Raw genomic sequence first — 19,362 nt, 5'->3', positions numbered from 1 at the left:
ACACAAATTTATTATCTCACAGTTCTTTGGGTTGGAATCCAACAGGGCTCTCATTGGGCTAATATCAAGGTAATAGTAGAGCTGTATTCATTTCTGGACAATCCATTTTCTTGTCTTTTCCATCTTCCAGAGAATGTCCACAAGCCCAAATTTCATCTTTAAATCCAGTAATGCTTGTTTGAGTCTTTTTCACATCACATCACTCTACCATTCAGTTTTCTGCTTCCTTCCACATTTAAGGACCCTTGTGAATATATTGGACTCACCCTGATAATTCAGGTTAATAGCCCCTGTGTTAAAGTCAACTCAACATCAACCTTAATTCCATCTGATACTTTAATTCCCATTTGTCCTAGGTTTTAGGAATTAGGAGAAGGATGTATTTCTGCCTATGGTAGTGGAAAAACTCAAAATCTTGAAGGTATTTATGACAAACTATTTTGAAGCCTTAATAGAAGACAGTAAATTTAGTAAAGTCCTGACACTTAAAACACATTTCTGTATTTCAAAGGAGCTTCAAAGTGGATTAAAATATGTTAATTAGGCTCAGAGGCAAAATATATTAAGTTAATATATACTGAGGTCTACTGTATCTTTAGAATTATGCTATGTGCTTACTGGGAAGAAAGGAAGTTCAGATTTGACCCAATCCTTACCCTCACTTTCTGGAGCTTACAAAAGTATTATATGCTTCCAGTTATCTATTGCGATCCAATATAAATAGAGTAGTTACTATTAATTTGATATCATTTCAAGATACTAGTATACAAGAGAACATTTTTAAATAAGTAAATTAAATAATCTTATCCCACCAACTCATCATATTGAATTATGAATTATATGGAATGTGAAATAATTATAAGACAAATGTTTAAAAATATTTTTACAAAGCAAGGGAGAAAGATTCTACAATATGTTTATAACTAATGATGAAATGGATGGCATAGAAAATGTTTTAAGTATTCACAGGATAAATAATCACTGCAGTCCCTAAACACAGATTTAAATTTAGAGTTCATATTTTATTCCCTTTCCTTTCTTTTTTTTTATTTTATTTTATTTTTTTATTTTATTATTTTTTTAATTGCTTAAAGTATTACAAAGGGTATTACATATGTGTCTTTTTTTTTTTCCCTGCCCTTGACTATCCCCTGGCCTCCCCCACCCCCCAGCATCCCATGTCCATTGGTTATGCATATATGCATGCATACAAGTCCTTCAGTTGATCTCTTATACCCCTCCCTCCTGCCCCCCAACTTTCCCCGGCCTTCCCGCTGCAGTTTGACAATCTGTTTGAGGAAGCTCTGCCTCTGTATCTATTACTGTTCAAAAGTTTATAATGGTCTCTATTATCCATGAATGAGTGAGATCATGTGGTATTTTTCCTTCATTGACTGGCTTATTTCACTTAGCATAATGCTCTCCAGTTCCATCCATGCCGTTGCAAATGGTAGGAGTTCCTTCTTTTTTACAGCAGCATAGTATTCCATCGTGTAGATGTACCACAGTTTTCTAATCCATTCATCTACTGATGGGCACTTAGGCTGTTTCCAGATCTTAGCTATGGTGAATTGTGCTGCTATGAACATATGGGTGCATATATCCTTTCTGATTGGTGTTTCTGGTTTCCTGGGATATATTCCTAGAAGTGGGATCACAGGGTCAAATGGTAGTTCCATTTGTAGTTTTTTGAGGAAACTCCATACTGTCTTCCATAGTGGTTGCACCAGTCTTCAGTCCCACCAGCAGTGCACAAGTGTTCCTTTTTCTCCACATCCTCTCCAGCACTTGTCTGTTGATTTGTTGATGATAGCCAGTCTGACAGGTGTGAGATGATACCTCATTGTTGTTTTGATTTGCATCTCTCAGATGATTAGTGACTTTGAGCATGTTTTCATATGTCTCTTGGCTTTCTGAATGTCCTCTTTTGAAAGGTGTCTATTTAGGTCCTTTGCCCATTTTTTGATTGGATTGTTTATCTTCCTTTTGTTAAGTTGTATGAGTTCCCTATAAATTTTGGAGATTAGGCTCTTATCAGATATGACATTGGCAAATATGTTTTCCCACGCAGTGGGTTTTCTTGTTGTTTTGTTGATGGTTTCTTTTGCTGTGCAGAAGCTTTTTATTTTAAGTAGTCCCATTTGTTCATTTTCTCTTTAGTTTCAAGTGCCCTAGGAGCTGTGTCAGTGAAGAAATTGCTTCGGCATATGTCTGAGATTTTGTTGCCTTTGGATTCTTCTAGAATTTTTATGGTTTCCTGTCGTACATTTAAGTCCTTTATCCATTTTGAGTTTATTTTTGTGTATGGTGTAAGTTGGTGGTCTAGTTTCATTTTCTTGCATGTATCTGTCCAATTTTACCAACACCATTTATTGAAGAGACTATCCTGGCTCCATTGTATGTTCTTGCCTCCTTTGTCAAATATTAACTGAGCATATTGGTTCGGGCCAATTCCTGGGCTCTCTATTCTATTCCATTGATCTATATGTCTGTTCTTGTGCCAGTACCAGGCAGTTTTGAGAACAGTGGCTTTGTAATACAGCTTGATATCTGGTATTGAGATCCCACCTACTTTGTTCTTTCTCAGGATTGCTGCAGCTATTCGGGGTCTTTTTTTATTCCAGATGAATTTTTGGAGAGTTCGTTCTAGATCTGTGAAGTATGCCGTTGGTGTTTTAATGGGAAGTGCGTTGAATTTATAGATTGCTTTGGGTAGTATGGACATTTTAATGATGTTGATCCTTCCAATCCATGAACACGGAATGTTCTTCCATTTGTTTATGTCTTCCTCTATCTCTTTTTTCAAAGTCCTGTAGTTTTCTGAGTAGAGGTCTTTTACCTCTTTAGTTAAGTTTATTCCTAGGTAGCTTAATTTCTTTGGTGCGATGGTAAATGGGATTGTTTTTGTAATCTCTCTTTCTGAAAGTTCACTATTGGTGTATAGAAATGCCTCAGATTTCTTGGGGTTAATTTTGTATCCTGCTACATTGCCAAATTCATGTATTAAGTCTAGTAGTTTTTTGATGGAGTCTCTAGGGTTTTGTATGTATAATTTCATGTCGTCTGCAAATAAGGACAGTTTTACTTCCTCTTTTCCAATTTGGATGCCTTTTATTTCTTCCTCTTGCCTAATTGCAATGGCTAACACTTCCAGTACTATGTTGAACAGGAGTGGTGAGAGCGGGCATCCCTGTCTTGTTCCTGTTCTTAGGGGAAATGGTGTTAGTTTTTGTCCATTGAGTATGATGTTGGCTGTGGGCCTGACATATATGGCTTTTATTATGTTGAGGTATGATCCTTCTCCTCCCACCTTGCTGAGAGCTTTTATCAAAAATGGGTGTTGGATTTTGTCAAATGCTTTTTCTGCATCAATTGATATGACCATGTGGTTTTTTTCTTTCAATTTGTTTATGTGATGTATCACGTTTATTGATTTGCGGATATTGTACCATCCTTGCATCCCTGGGATGAATCCTATTTGGTCATGGTGTATGATCTTTCTGATGTACTGCTGGATCAGATTTGCTAAGATTTTTTTTTTTAAATATATTTTATTGATTTTTTACAGAGAGGAAGGGAGAGAGATAGAGAGCTAGAAACATCGATGAGAGAGAAACATCGATCAGCTGCCTCCTGCACATCTCCCACTGGGGATATGCCCGCAACCCAGGTACATGCCCTTGACCGGAATCGAACCCAGGACCTTTCAGTCCGCAGGCCGACGCTCTATCCACTGAGCCAAACCGGTTTTGGCAGATTTGCTAAGATTTTGTTGAGGATTTTGGCATCTATGTTCATGAGCGATATTGGCCTGTAATTCTCTTTCATTGTGTTGTCTTTACCGGGTTTTGGTATTAGGGTGATGCTGGCTTCATAGAATGAGCTTGGAAGTGTTCCTTCCTCCGGAATTTTTTGTAGCAGTCTGAGGAGCATAGATTTTAGTTCTTCCTTGAATGTTTGGTAAAATTCCCCTGTGAAGCCGTCTGGTCCTGGGCTTTTGTTTGCTGGAAGCTTTTTGATGACTGCTTCAATTTCTTCCATGGTTATTGGCCTATTGAGATTTTTAGATTCTTCCTGATTGAGTTTTGGAATGTTGTATTTTTCTAGGAATTTGTCCATTTCTTCCAGGTTGTCTAGTTTGTTGGAGTAGAGCTGTCCATAGTATTTTTTAACAATCATTTGTATTTCTGTGGGGTCTGTTGTTATTTCGCCCCTATCGTTTCTGATTTTGTTTATTTGGGTCCTCTCTCTTTGCTTCTTGGTGAGCATGGCTAGAGGTTTGTCAATCTTGTTTATCCTTTCGAAGAACCAGCTCTTGGTTTCATTGATTTTCTGTATTATTTTTTTGGTCTCTATGTCATTTATTTCTGCTTTAATCTTTATTATCTCCTTCCTTCTGCTCATTCTGCGGTTTCTTTGTTGCTCTCTTTCTAATTCTTTGAGTTGTAGAGTTAGATGATTTACTACCATTTTTTCTTGTTTGTTGAGATAGGCCTGTAGAGCTATAAACTTCCCTCTCAGGACTGCTTTCATTGTGTCCCATAGGTTTTGGATTGTTGTGTTTTCATTGTCATTAGTTTCCAGGATGTTTTTAATTTCTTCTTTGATCTCATTGGTAACCCAATCAATATTTAATAACATGCTTTTCAGCTTCCAAGTGTTTGAGTATTTTGGGTTGTTTTTATTGTAGTTTATTTCTAATATTATGCCATTGTGGTCTGAGAAGATGCTTGGTATGATTTCAATCTTCTTGAATTTGGGAAGACTTTGTTTGTGACCCAATATGTGGTCTATTTTTGAATCTGTCCTATGAGCACTTGAGAAGAATGTATATTCCGTGGCTGTGGGGTGAAGTGTTCTGAAGATGTCAATTAAGTCCATCTGATCTAGTGAGTCATTTAGGATTGCTGTTTCTTTGCTGATTGTTTGTCTAGAGGATTTATCCAGTGATGACAGTGGTGTATTAAAGTCCCCTACTATGATTGTATTGTTGTCGATCTCTCCTTGATATCTTCCAGGAGATTTTTTATGTATTTGGGTGCTCCTGCATTGGGTGCATATATGTTTATCAGGGTTATATCTTCTTGTTGTATTGATCCCTTTAGTATTATGAAGTGGCCCTCCGTATCTCTTGTTATGGCCTTCACTTTGAGGTCTATTTTGTCCGATATAAGTATTGCTACCCCAGCTTTCTTTTCTTTTCCATTAGCCTGAAAGATATTTTTCCATCCCTTCACTTTCAGTCTGTGTGAGTCCTTTCTAATGAGGTGGGTCTCTTGTAGACAGCAAAAGTATGGGTCATGATTTTTTATCCATTCAGCCACTCGATATCTTTTGGTTGGAGCATTTAGCCCTTTTACATTTAAAGTTATTATTGAAAGGTACTTGTTTGTAGCCATTTCTTTTTTTTGTGTGGCTGTTTTCTTTCTGGGATTTTTATTTCTTCTTTTTACACCAGTCCCTTTAGCATTTCTTGCATTGCTGGCTTGATGGTGATAAACTCCCTTAGCCTTTTTTTGTCTGTGAAGCTTCTTATTTCCCCTTCAATTTTGAATGATAGCCTTGCTGGATAGAGTATTCTTGGATTCAGTCCTTTGCTTTGCATCACTTTGTAAATTTCCGTCCATTCTTTTCTGGCCTGATGTGTTTCTGTTGAGAAATCATTTGATAATCTAATGGGAGATCCCTTGTATGTAACTTTCCATCTCTCTCTTACAGCCTGTAAGATTCTCTCTTTGTCCTGAATATTTGCCATGGTAATTATGATGTGTCTTGGTGTGGGTCTTTTCGGGTTCACCTTGCTTGGGACACCCTGGGCTTGTGTGACTTTTTTCTTCCCCACCTCAGGGAAGTTTTCTGATATTATTTCTTCCAATAGGTTTTCTAATCCTTGTTCCTCTTTCTGTTGTTCTGGCACCCCTATTATTCATATGTTGTTTCGTTTCATGTTGTTCCAAAGCTCCCTTAGGCTCTCCTCCTGTCTTTTAATTTTTTTCTGAAGTACAGTTTGGGTGTGTTTTGCTTCCCTGTCTTCTAATTCACTAATTCGGTCTTCCGCTTCTCCTAGTCTACTGTTGATACTTTCAGTGGTGTTCTTTATTGCAGCTATATCGCACTTCATTTCTTCTTGGGTCTTACTTAAGTTGTTGATTTTTTCATCTGTTTCTTCTTACTTCTTGGATAAGTTGTAGATTTTTTCCTCCATCCGGTGTATGCACTCTAGGACCCTTATTCTGAATTCTTTTTCTGTCATGTTGTATGCCTCTGTATCACTTAGCTGCTTTTCTGGTGAGTCCTCCTTTTCTTTCCTTTGGGGATTTCTTTGTCTACCCATGTTTGAGCTCACTGACGTATATAGATATTGAGTCGTTCAGTGGCTGCTCCCTAGGTGGCAGTGGCTCTTCGGGCTGTGGTTGCTCCTTTGGCAGTTGTGGTAGCAGCTGCTCCTCTGTTGGTAGCGGGTCTAGCAGCTGCTCCTCTGTTGGTAGCGGGTCTTCTGATGGGTGCTGTTCACAGCTGTTGTGGCTCTTCTGGCTGGTGGAGGGAGGCTTCACACACAGCAGCTGTTCCTCAGACAGAGCGTGTGGAGATCAGGAGGCCGCTGTTGCTTGGATCTGCTTTCTGTGGGGAGAAGCACGGTTCCTCTGAGTTCACGTAGTCGCGCTGCTTGAGAGCCATTGTTGCCGCTGGTCTCTGGATGCCGGTGACAGTCACCCAAGATGGCATGGTCTCCGCAGCTGTGCCGGCGCACCTGGAGAGGTTTCCTCCTTTCTTTTTATACACCCTTTATAATATTTCAATGACCACTTCCTAGGCCTCTTCTATAGCACAGGCCTACCCAACTACCAGTATATATATATATATATATATATATATATATATATATATATATATATATCCTATCTAATAAAAGAGAAACATGGTAATTGGCGTACGACCGCTACCCTTCCCATTGGCTAATCAGGGTGATATGCAAATTAACTGTCAGCCAAGATGGCGGCCGGCAGCCAGGCAGCTTGAAACTAACATGAGGCTTGCTTGCTTCAGTGACGGAGGACTCCAATGTTCCCCGCTTGCCGCTGCAGGCCTCTGAGCTGGCAGTTTGAAACATAGTTACAAAAATAGAAGCTAAACAAAACCCCAGAAACCAGCTTTCAACTAGCCGGGATTTCAGACCTGGAGTTGATACAGAGTTTCAATTGTAGAACCTAAACAAACCAGATACCTGCTTTCAGGAGCGGAGGCCTAAGAGCTGGAGCCTCAGAGCTAAAGCTGGCTCAGAATAAAAAAAAAGAAGAAAGGAGCGGTTGGGAGCTTCAGTCCCAGCCTGAAAACATCCCTCTGGCCCTCACCCAGACTGTTCAGGCACCCCAGGGGGACCCCCACCCTGATCTGGGACAACCTTCAGGGCAAACCATTTTTTTTTCAATTACCTACTAAACAGTTCTATTTGTATGCCTTGACATTTTATGATGCATCTATAATTGAATTTATCTTTCTTTCACTTTTATTTGAAAAAAGTATGGAAAGCATAAACTTTGGAGTCCACTTGTGTGTTAAGTGTTAAGTAAATATCAGTCTCTATTTTCCTATTGGTTCTAATAGCTTCTGATTATTTATTTTTCTTTACTTTTACACCTGTACTGTAACTACCATCATTTCACACTAAAGTATTGACAAAGTCTAATGTCTGTTTTTCTCTCATCTAATTTATACTATCCTAACCAAAAAATCCCCGAAAAACTCTCATTGCCTTTTGTACAAAGTCATATTATATTACTTAAACTCACTTCCAGAGTTACCCAATACCTCCTACCTTAGATTTGGTCAGACCCTCTATTCATATACCCACCACCTTGACTAAAATTTCAATGCTAATTGAACATCTTGATGTTTCTGAACATATCTCATATCCTTTCTCCAGCTTATTATATCTCCAAATTCTAGTACTTTCTATTTCTTCTCAGTTTTCCTTTTCCTATTGTCTGTACAATTTATCTGATAATTCAAATCTTCCCTAGTGATAACTTTTGATTTATGCTTTCAAACTCACACTATGATTAGAGTTTTATGCTTAAAGTTTGATTTTCCACGTTCAATATACCATACTAAAGGCAAATATCATGTTTGCTATACTGAATTTCATATTGAATAAATAAGTGTCTAATTCTTCCAAGCTTCTGAGCTAAGCACTAGGATTATAAATTTTTGTAGAAAATATAAAACAATAGTCAAAGATAAACTTGTTATATTCCCCAGAGTTTTTAGTACAGTTCCTTAACATTCATGCTGTGTTACATTAAAATATTTGTTACATTTAAATATTAGAACACAGAAAAAAAGGTTCACATTATTTCAATTTAATTATAATTTTGTGTTAAGCATTTACATAGCTAATAGATAATATTTCAATAATGTTATTCAATGTATTTATTGAGTACCTCTTATGACTACTACTGGTTACTGTTCTTAAAGAGCTTAGGACCTATGGGGGAAAATAGCCAATAAAAAGATCACACAAAGTAATGTCAAATGGAAGGATGATAAATACTATGAAGAAGAATGGCTTAGTCCATTCAAGCTGCTATAACAAAAGTACAATAGACTGAGTGGCTTAAAAACACACGAACATTTCCTTCTCATAGTTGTTAATACTGGGAGTCTAAGTCACTAGCAGATTTGATGTCTGATAAGGGCCTACTTTCTCGTTTACAAACAGTTGTCTACTTGCTATATCTCCTCACATGGGGAAAAAGAGAGCAAGAGAGCTCTCTGGGATCTCTTTTATAAGGAAGCAAATTCCATTCATGCGGGTTCCAACCTCAAGATCCAATCACCGTCCAAAGCTCAATCAGCTTCTCCTAATATCATCACATTGCAGAATTGGATTTCAACATATTGATTTTGGAAGATCACAGTCCTTTCAGTCCATTGCAGAGCACTGACATGCAGTGTACTGACATGCGAGTGAAAAGAGAAGGCACCACTTAAGTTGTAAAGGTCAAGGAAGCATTTGGTGAGTTCTGAGGGAAGAGTTTCCCAGCAAAGGAAGCAACATACAGAGGTAACATTTAGCTGGGGGAAGAATGATGAATTTGAACAAGTGAAAGTTGGCTAATGTGGCTGAGTTCAGAGTAAGGGGCTATGTCCTGCAAAGGAGGCGAGTGAGTAATTGAGGATATATTGTGAAAGATCTGGTAGGTCATGCAAAGGAATTCTGTCTTTATCCTAAGAAAATAGACATGAGTGTGGGTGAGTTAAACATGTGTAATTCAAAAAGTTTAGTAGAGGCCAAGTCACCTAGGAAACAATAGTCATGGTCCATTTTGGCTAAGGTAGTCATAACAGGGTTTATTAAGAGTGGATGGAGCCCTGGCTGGTTTGGCTCCGTGGTTAGAGTGTTGGCTTGTTTGGGTTTGATTCCCAGTCAGTGGTATGTACCTGGGTTGCGGTGTCTTTCTCACTTTGATGTTCTCTCTCTCTCTCTCTCTCTCTCGCTTTCTCTCTCCCCACCACCCCCCCCCCCCCCCCCGGCTACCCTTCCTTCCACTCTCTAAAAGAAATAATGGGAAAAATATCCTTGAGTGTGGATTAACAAAAAAAAAAAAAGAGTGGATGGATTTGCAACTTGGGTATGATTAGAAATGGGTGTGACAAAGCAGAAAGTGTTAGGATGACTTGAAGATTCCTGCCTGTGCTTTGGACAGATGGTGATGCTATTCTGTTTTCACAGGAGATCATAAGTTTGGTTTGGGGTATAATACAGTTCATAACATCATATCCAATTAGAAATGTGAAACAAGCAAATGGAAAAATAGTATATCTCTTTGGAACTCAGAAGAGAGCCATTTTCTGCTGATAGATACTTAAGGGTCATTGTTTGTAGGTGGCACCATGCCATACCTATTGTTGCAATGGGGCCTGGGAGAGAGTATTAAATAAGAAACACTATTAGTGATTGTCGAGTAAGACTCCCTCCACGTTCTGCGTGGAGTAGGGTTCGGTATCTGAAAGAGGAGCCATACAACAAATGAGAGAAAAAGACACGAGATAATTTTGCAATATTGGGGGACCAGGCTGCAAGTCCCAAAGGACTTCCTCCCGTGCTCAGGCCTCACCAAGCTTTTATTGATCTGGGATGCACCCATAGCATAGCCCTTAGGCAGGTGACCCCCTAGTAACAAGCAGACTAGCCCATCAGTGAGGATTTACATAATAATAAATGGGGGAGTAGTTTCAGCTACCACTGTCTGGACAAACAGAGGTGGCGCCTAGCTCCAAGCTTTGCTAGGGCTTCAAAGGCACCCAGCCTTCGGGGGGGTTTCGGGGAGTTCTCTGTCTATGCTTATCAGATAGTGAAGGCAATAAACAGTTTCCCACAAGTGATGTGAGTGCATTGGCAGTAATAAAATGCAACATTAAAATAGTTTTGTTTTAGAAAAAGTTCACAATTATGAATCAGAAAATATGTTATAGAATTTTACTACATATTATTATATTATCTTATGCTATTATGTTAAAGCAAACCTTACTGTGAGAGTTTTACCTTTTTATCAACAAAGCAATCTCTTCTGTTAGGTTGGAAAGGAAGGGAGGATTCTTCAAGTATCCGTCTCATGCCCTTAATTATTTTACCTTAAAATAGTGAACAATTACATTTTCTCTATGAATGCAAAGAAAAAGGTGAATCATAGATATCCTTATTAAAGTTTGTTATTGGAATATTTTAACACATTTACTTGTTACATTAAATCAAGTAATACATTTTTACTATTTTGACTTGAATACTGTAATAGAAATTTTGAAGGTTTACTGAACCTGGTTCATCTAATACTCAATTTTTAGTAAATCCTACCCAAATATTTTAACTCTTTCTTTATTCATAACATCCCTAATTAGAACTAGCTATTCCCAAGCCATCTTTAGGTAAGACATTGTTAAATTTAAAAAGCATACTTGTTGCTGTATATGAAATATAAAGACCATATAAGTTTAATTAAACAGTAAATAAAACTCCTATAAGGCAATGTCTAAAAACCAACAAAAGTGCCCGGCCAGTGAGGCTCAGTAATTGAGGATCAACTTATGAACCAGGAGGTCAAGGTTCAGTTCCCGGTCAGGGCACATGCTCAGGTTGTGGGCTCAATCCCCAGTGTGGGGCATGCAGGAGGCAGCCAATTAGCGATTCTTTATAATTATTGTTGTTTCTATCTCTCCCTCTCCCTTCTCTGTAATCAATAAAAAGATGTTTAAAAATAAAAACCAACAAAAAGTGTTATGAAATTGACATTACTGTCATTGGATTTGAGTATATGTTGCAAAAATAATTTTATGCATTCAATTATGCATAATGGAGGCATTATGTGTCTATAGATACCTAATGTGTAAGGAGGCTTATCATACATTGTTTTTTAAAATGAAATATTCCAGTAAAATAATTGAGTAGTTTCTTCTTTATGATATTAAAATATTTCTCCACATTTCTGTGGTTGGGTCATTCAACTGTATCACTGACAAGATTTCCAAAAGACATTGAGTTCTATCAGGAAAAAGTATGAGGCTTTTTTTCCTCTAACAATCTTTTAAATTACATGGTTATAAATGAGCATTACTTTATGTCTTGTCACATAGTCTAAAAAGCTATCTAGGAGCAGGAGCCTCGTTTATTTCAGCAGACCATAAATGTTACAATGGCACAAATATCATATGGGGACAAATAAATACTAATCTCAATTTCCCATTAAAAACATGAAAGATTTTCAATGTTGACACTGAAGGATTTAGCTGCTTTGTTGTAATAACCGAAGCAGTTTTAATGTGTAATATTTTTATAAAATCACATCTGTGTATGCATATTTGTTTTGTTATCTACCTATGGTATTCCAAACAGTGAAAAATGTAGCTGAAGCAAATACAATAACGTCTTATATTATCACGAACATGGATCAATACATTTTCCATTGAACTATTTTCATACAAATCTCACTGCAATGTTACCACACATAGCACTACAAAAGGTCACAAAGCTGGTGCCAGCCAATGATTTGAACCCGTGTAGGACTCTTCTCTGTGCCCTGTGGCCCTAGAGTATAGAAATTCTTAAAGGATATTTACTGCCTTTTCTGTTCAGTTATTTCTGCAACATGTATGCTAATAAAAATGTTAATTTTAAATATTTCATAATTCTTTTAAATTTAAGAAAATGACTCAAATACTTTAAAACATTTTGCACTTACATAAAGTTCTTCCAATTAGGAGATACAAATAGCTTTCTGGGTTAATGTTCTGGCATTTGAGTTTTAATAAATGTACTTTTCTAAATGTTTTAGGAGAGCTCATTAGGAATAATGCAAAAAAGGGGGGGTAATTTTATGATTAGTTTAAGAGAGAAAATTAGAGACTAAAAGCCTGAAGCGAAATTATATATATAGAGATATATAGATATATAGATATATAGATATATAGATATATAGATATATAGATATATAGATATATAGATATATAGATATAGATATATAGATATAGATATATAGATATAAAGATATAATATATATAGATATAAAGATATAATATATATATATAAAGATATTATATATATACATATATATATATATATATATATATATATATATTTCTAAGGAAACTAAATACACACCCAAAAATATTTTTAAGTAAAAGTAATTTGTTGGAGAACCAAGATGGTGGTGTAGGTAAATGCAGGTACTCACTGCCTCCCACAAGCCCATCAAGAGTACAACTAAAATACAGAACAACTATCATTCAGAACTGCCTGAAATCTGGCTGAATGGAAGTCCTACAACTAGAGAAGTAAAGAAGAAAACACATCAAAACTGATAGGAGGGGTGAAGACAAATAACAGGCAGATCTGAAACCCACATGCTTTTTTTTTAATTGGAAGGGATAGCTTAGCTGCAGAGGCCTCCTGTGAGGAGCAAGTGGTCCCAGACCCACACCAGACCCACAGCCCAGGGTTCCAGACCTGGAAAGAGAAGTGCCCATAACTCAACTCAGTGTTGTAAAAACCAAAGGGGATTGTGGCTGAGTGACCTGGAGGCTCTGGAGCCTTAGGCAATTCCTCTTAAAGGTCCAGCACACAAATTTACACAGTCTTCTTTATTCTTAGCTCCAGTGCAGACAGTAGATTTGGGGATCCCAAGAACATATGAGGAGGAATTGGATTGTCTGGCATTGGGGCAGGAACTCAGGAGCAGTTTTCTCCCAGAGTGGGGGTGCCCGCAAGGGTCACTATTTCTGTGCTGGGACCTTCCCTGTTGTGGAACTTACTGGCAGCCATATCTGAGTTTCCATCAGCATTACCTACACTGTTTATTCCTCCTTGGTTATTCCCTGAGACCCTGCCTCATCCAATTTGCAGCAGCTTTTCTATATAAATGGCCTGCCCAGCTCAGGCTTCAGACATTTCTAAAATCACTCAAACAAGCAGTGTCTGGCTCAGAATGCCCCAAAATTATCAATAAGAGGCCCTAGACCTGGCATTAGCACCAGCTTGCCTTGCTTCTTGGCTGGGCCTTTCCTGAGCACTTCTAAGCCCAATGCAAGTAGCATCCATTTGCAGATCTCTCTGTATCTCATGCTGGATGGACCCTGGCAGTGGCTGACTTTTTACCTCCTGGGAATTCCCAGAGCAAGTGCATCCAGTAGACAGGTTCAGATCATACCATATTACAGCTCTACACATCCATGAGTGACACACTCAAGGGGCAGACTCAGTGAGCTCCAAAGCCTCCACTGAAGCAAATCCTGCTCCATAGGGGTGTCTTCTGCATATCACCTCTTCCATTGTAGACACAGTTGGTTATCACAGCCAATTGGCCTGGAGGTCAGTTCCTCCCAGAGATGCCAACAGCAATCAAGCTTAACTACAATAAGACTGTGCACATAGCTCACACAGGAGTGCACCTAGAGTTCCCAGCTCAGGTGACTGGGGAGACTGAGCCACTGGGCTCTACAGGACACCTAATACACAAGGCCACTCTACCAATTCCAGGAGACATAAAAGCTCTATGTAGAGACAAACACAAGGAAGCAGCCAAAATGTAGAGACAAAGGAACATGTTACAAATGAAAGAAATAGAGGCAAGCAAACTACTAGATACAGAGTTCAAAACAGTGGTTATAAGATTACTCAAGGATATTAATGAGAGCTTCAAGGGTCTTAATGAGAGTGTCAAGGGACTTAGTTAGACTTGCAAGGATCTTAGTGAGCATGGCAAAGACATGAAAAAAGACCAGTCAGAAATTAAGCATACACTAACTGGAATATAGAATAATTTACTAACTGAAATAAAGAAGAATCCAATAGCAGTGTAGATGATTCCCAGAATCAAATCAACGATTTGGAATACGAGGAAACAAAAAACACCCAATCAAAAGAACAAAAAGAAAAATGAATCCAAAAATATGAAGATAGTGTAAGGAGCCTCTGGGACAACTTCAAGCATACCAAAATTCACATTATGGGGATGCCAGAAGGAGAAGAGAGAGAGCAAACTATTGAAAACCCATTTGAAGAAATAATGACAGAAAACTACCCCTACCTGGTGAAAGAAACAGACTTACAAGTCCAGGAAGCACAGAGAGCCCCAAACAAGTGAAACACAAAGTACATAATAATTAAAATGTCAAGAGCTAAAGACAAAACTGGCAAGAGAAAAAGCACTTAGTTACCTACAAGGGAATGCCCATATGACTGTCACCTAATTTTTCTACAGAAACTATGCAGGCCAGAAGGGAGTGGCAAGAAATATTCAAAGTGATGAATAGTAAGGACCTACAACCAAGATTATCCTACTCAGCAAAGCTATCATTTATAATTGAAAGTCAGATGAAGAACTTCATAGACACACAAAAAAAAGGCAGGGGGAGTTAAAGGAGTTCATCCCCATTAAACCAGTACATGAAATGTTGAAGGGTATTCTTGAAGAAGAAGAAAGGAGGAGGAGGAAAAAGAGGAGGAGGAGGAGGAGGAGGAGGAGGAGGAGGAGGAGGAGGAGGAGGAGGAGGAGGACAGGAGGAGGAGGAGGAGGAGGAGGAGGAGGAGGAGGAGGAGAAGAAGAAGAAGAAGAAGAAGAAGAAGAAGAAGAAGAAGAAGAAGAAGAAGGAGAAATGAACAATAAAATGACAGTAAATACATATCTATCAACAATTGAATCTAAAATACAATCAATCAGGTTGCTGGGTCATATGTTAAGTCTGTTCTTAATTTTTTGAGGAACTTTCATACAGATTTTCATTGTAGCTGTAGCAATTTACATTCCCACATGCAATGTATCAGTACTGTATTCTTTTTTCTAAAGAATATCTCCAACACTTATTACTTGTCTTGTTGCTAATGGCCATTCTAACAGGTGTAAGTGGTATCTCATTTGGTTTGCATTTCCCTAATTGCTAGTGAAGTTGAGCATCTTTTCTTTCTTTTTTGAAAATATTCAATGGCATTATATTTCTGAGTTTATTATTGCTTTAGTCTTGCTTGATGTGGTTAGCTGCAAGTTTAACAATCAGAAAGCAGAATTAATAGTTGAGATGTTAGAATGACCACAGAAGTATTATTAGTTCACAATTGTGTTTTTTTTTTTCTATTCAATACTAATCATTACCAACCAGAATTGTTACAGTGTAAAAGTAATGAAAATAACGTCCATTTATCTGCTGGTCTTTGTATGCCTTCTTGGGAGAAATGTCTGGTTAGAGCTCCTGACCATTTAGTAGTTGGATTGCTCATTTTTTTGGTGTTGAGTTTTATGAGTTCTTTATGTATTTTGGATATTAACCCCTGTTGAAACTGTTTGAAAATATCTTCTCATATTCTGTTGTTTGCCTTTTGTTTTGTTGGTTTCTTTTGCTGTGTGAAAGCTTTTTAGTTTCATATATTCCCATTCACTTATTTTTGCCTTTAATTTCCTTGCCTTTTGGATAGAACTCATATAATCTTCTCTAATGCCAAGGTCCATAAGCTTAGTACCTGTGTTTTCTTCTATGTAATTCGCTGTTTCAGATCTTTTATTTAGGCCCGATCCATGTTGAATTAATTTTTGTACACGGGGACAAATTGTAGTCTACTTTCATTCTTTTGCATCTGGATTGCCAACTTTCTCAGCACCATTTATTGAAGAGGCTTTCTTTTCTTCATTGTGTGTTTTTTGGTTTCTTTGTCAAAAATTACTTACACAGATATAAGTGGTTTTATTTCTGGGCACTCAATTCTGATCCACTGATCTGTATGTCTGCTTTCTACTAAAATCATGCTGCTTTGATTATCATTGCTCTGTAGTGTTATTTGAAGTCATGCAGTGTGATAACTCTAATTTTATTGTTTTTCCTCGGGATTGCTTTGGCAATTCCTGGTCTTTTTCGGTATTTTTGCCCTGCTTCTTTTAAAATTGTCATTGGAATTTTGATGGGAATTGCTTCAGTTAGGACTTCCAGAATTATGTTCAATAATAGTGGTGAGAGTTGATATCCTTGTCCTCTTCCTGATTCTGGAGGAAATGCTTTCAGTTTTTTACCACTGAGTACAATACTAGCTTAGATTTTGTCATATATGGCCTCTATTATGTTGAGGTGCTTTCCTTTTATACCATCTTATTTTAATCATAGATGGGTGTGGTATCTTACCAAATGATTTTCTACATCTAATGATAAGATCACATGGGTTTTGTGTTGTGTTGTTGTTGTTTTTTAGTCAGTCAAAGGGTGTGTTTAATAGACTATCCAGGCAGATGTCCCACCTGCCTGTCTCCCCACTCCCCAAATTGGGTTTGTCTGAGATTTCATTTCACCAAGAAGCAGCAGATGAAATACCTTAAAAGATACAGCACAGTTAATGTTGAAGTCTAAGGACCCTCCTCTTACTTTAAGAGTATTAGGCCTTGGATTTCCCTGCCCCATGCAATAAAGAAAGTTTTATATACACTCCCCATATCTTTTTCTAACATTTTCTTATATAAATTATATATTTTACAAAAAAGGTTTTTTCCTCCAAACATATAAATTTTAGTGACACATATATCCCCCACCTGTGAACTTGTTTTTTCACTAAAATAGAAATGCTATCTGACATGAGGGTACATGTCTTCGACCACTGGAGATCACTGAAGTCTGAACTGCACTGTGGAGAAGACACTGTGTTTTCTCTGAGGTCTCCGGCCAGTAGCTCAGTGAGCACTCAGAATCGCTGTCCTCCAACACCCGGGTGGAGGCCTCCAAGTGCCCAGTCATTGAGGCAGCTGTGGCAAATGGTGCGTAAACTTGATGCTAAAATTACAGAAATAAAAAACAAAAAAAACAAAATAAAAATAGCATGGACCAGTTCTTAGTCTAGAATTAAACTACAAACAAAATCCAAAGTGTTCATTCATGAAGATTCAAACCTATTTCATTCTCTCATAAATTATAAAATACAAAGGTGGCTGTATTAATGACAAAACTCAAACAGCACGGAGAGGGGTTTGTCAATGGGCAGAAGTCAGTCCCTCTGGTGGGGCCCAGAACTCCCAGGTGGATGGTGGCCTCCCTATTGCTGGGCCAGAAGTGCTGTCCTGTTGACCTTCATCTTCTCCAGCCGCTTGGCCAGGTGGCTGTTGGTCATCCCCACTTCCTCCTCTTGTCCAGTGCTGTTCCTAACTCTCCTTGTAGCTTCCTTTTTTCTGCTTTCAGTTCATCTTCCACTTTCTCAGCATTCTCAGCAGTAGTTTTATATCTCGGCACCTGTCCCTCAAGACAGCTAATACTTTGCTCCAAGGTGGGGATATCCTGTTCTGCTTTTGAAAGCTTAAACTTGTATTTACTAATTTGTCTATTAGCACCTGTCTGCATTTCGATGAACTGGAAGCCGGAGCCGTCTGCAGCTGGGCCAGGTCACCAGTCGCTGTGCTTTCGCCCCTGGAGCACTTCTGCTGCTCCTCCTCTAACTGCAGCTTCTGTTTTCTAACCTGTGATAGTAGCTCTTCCTTCTCTCCAGTAAGCTTCCGTAGCCTTACATCTGGAGGATCCTCTCCTGCGGACTCCAAGGCCTGAGCAGCTTCCCGAGACACCACAGTGATGCCTCCAACCACTGGTTCATGGTTGACATCACCATTGGGAGTGCTATCGGGGAGTATAACTAAGCCATGCTTCTCAATAAGCTCATCTCTGTCGGAGGCCTTCTGTAAGTTCATCCATTGTATGCTGCAGCACACATATGGTTCTGCCTTTCTAACTCCTTTGATTTTTCTTCATTTTCTCTATGAAATTCTGCCATCTGTTCCTCTTGTTCTTCAATAACATCCTTGAGGGTATCTACCTGGTAGATCAAATTGTTCTTCTCATTGTCTAACTGTGCATTAGAAACCCTGGCTTTCTTGAATTTTTATTCCACTTCAGAGAAAGACTCCCGCAATTCGCAATTCGCCGTAATGAGGTATCTGGACCTATTAGCTGCTGGCGTCCCCGCTTCCTCCTCTGGATGAGTTTCCACTTGGAGGGGTTGTTGCTGAGGCAGAATTTTGAGATGAAGGTCTTGTGTAATGTTCAGCACACTGTTTGTCAGATTTCTCATCCAACCCTTTTTGCCGTGGTTCCATTTCTCTCCTGCATGTATCTCTTGCTTCTGCCCGGGCAGCCCGTTTCGCTGCCAGCCTTGCCTCTGCCTCTCTGGCGATGTTACTCAGAGCCTCATTTCTGCAGAAAATCGGTCTCTCACCGGTGTACTTTTCCTTCCAGAGCCAGGAGTCCCCATCTTGTCTTGATTGTCTTTTAACTCTGAAAAGTAACTCGGTCTGTTTTCAGCCCTGTCCCTGGGCGCGGGCAGAGGCTGCGGTGTCACCGGGGAAGGGTTGGAGTGAGCTCCCCGCCAGGAGTCCCGGGAGCGAAGAGCAGGGAGCAAAGGGTGAGGGGCGAGGAGGGCGACCTCAGTCGTAGGTCCTGGGCCAGGCGGCCAGGCGGCCAGGCGGACCTGGCTGGACACGGAAGCACCAGGCGGCTGGTCAGCCAGTTACGCCCAGTCACGCCGGTGTCCCCTGGTCGCCGGGACTAAGGCAGCAGGAACCAGCTCCCGGGGGCGGGCAGCCGCAGCCCCGAGAGGCGGGCCAGGATCTCATGGTTTTGATGCTTTCTTGTATGATTGTGTGTACAACACTGATGAATTTGCATGTTGAACCATGGTATGTGCAACACTTCATCATTTTTTAATGTATTGTTGTATTTGACTTGTTAGTATTTCGTTTAGGATTTTTGCACTTGTATTCATCAGACATATTGGTCTGTACTTTTCTATTTTGTGTTATCCTTGCCAGGTTTTTGGTATGCAGATTATGTTGACCTCATAAAATGTGTTAGGAA

At 39.0% G+C, this 19,362-nt stretch overlaps 1 pseudogene; it reads right to left on the bottom strand.

Moving 5' to 3' along the window:
• Positions 1–17,557: 17,557 nt before the first annotated feature.
• Positions 17,558–18,760, bottom strand: LOC118676026 (annotated as a pseudogene).
• Between the last annotated feature and the right edge of the window lie 602 nt (positions 18,761–19,362).

This window comes from Myotis myotis, unplaced genomic scaffold, assembly GCF_014108235.1.
Source record: "Myotis myotis isolate mMyoMyo1 unplaced genomic scaffold, mMyoMyo1.p scaffold_m19_p_2, whole genome shotgun sequence".
Taxonomy (NCBI): Eukaryota; Metazoa; Chordata; class Mammalia; order Chiroptera; family Vespertilionidae; genus Myotis; species Myotis myotis.
This window is presented reverse-complemented; position numbering and strand designations above follow the sequence as displayed.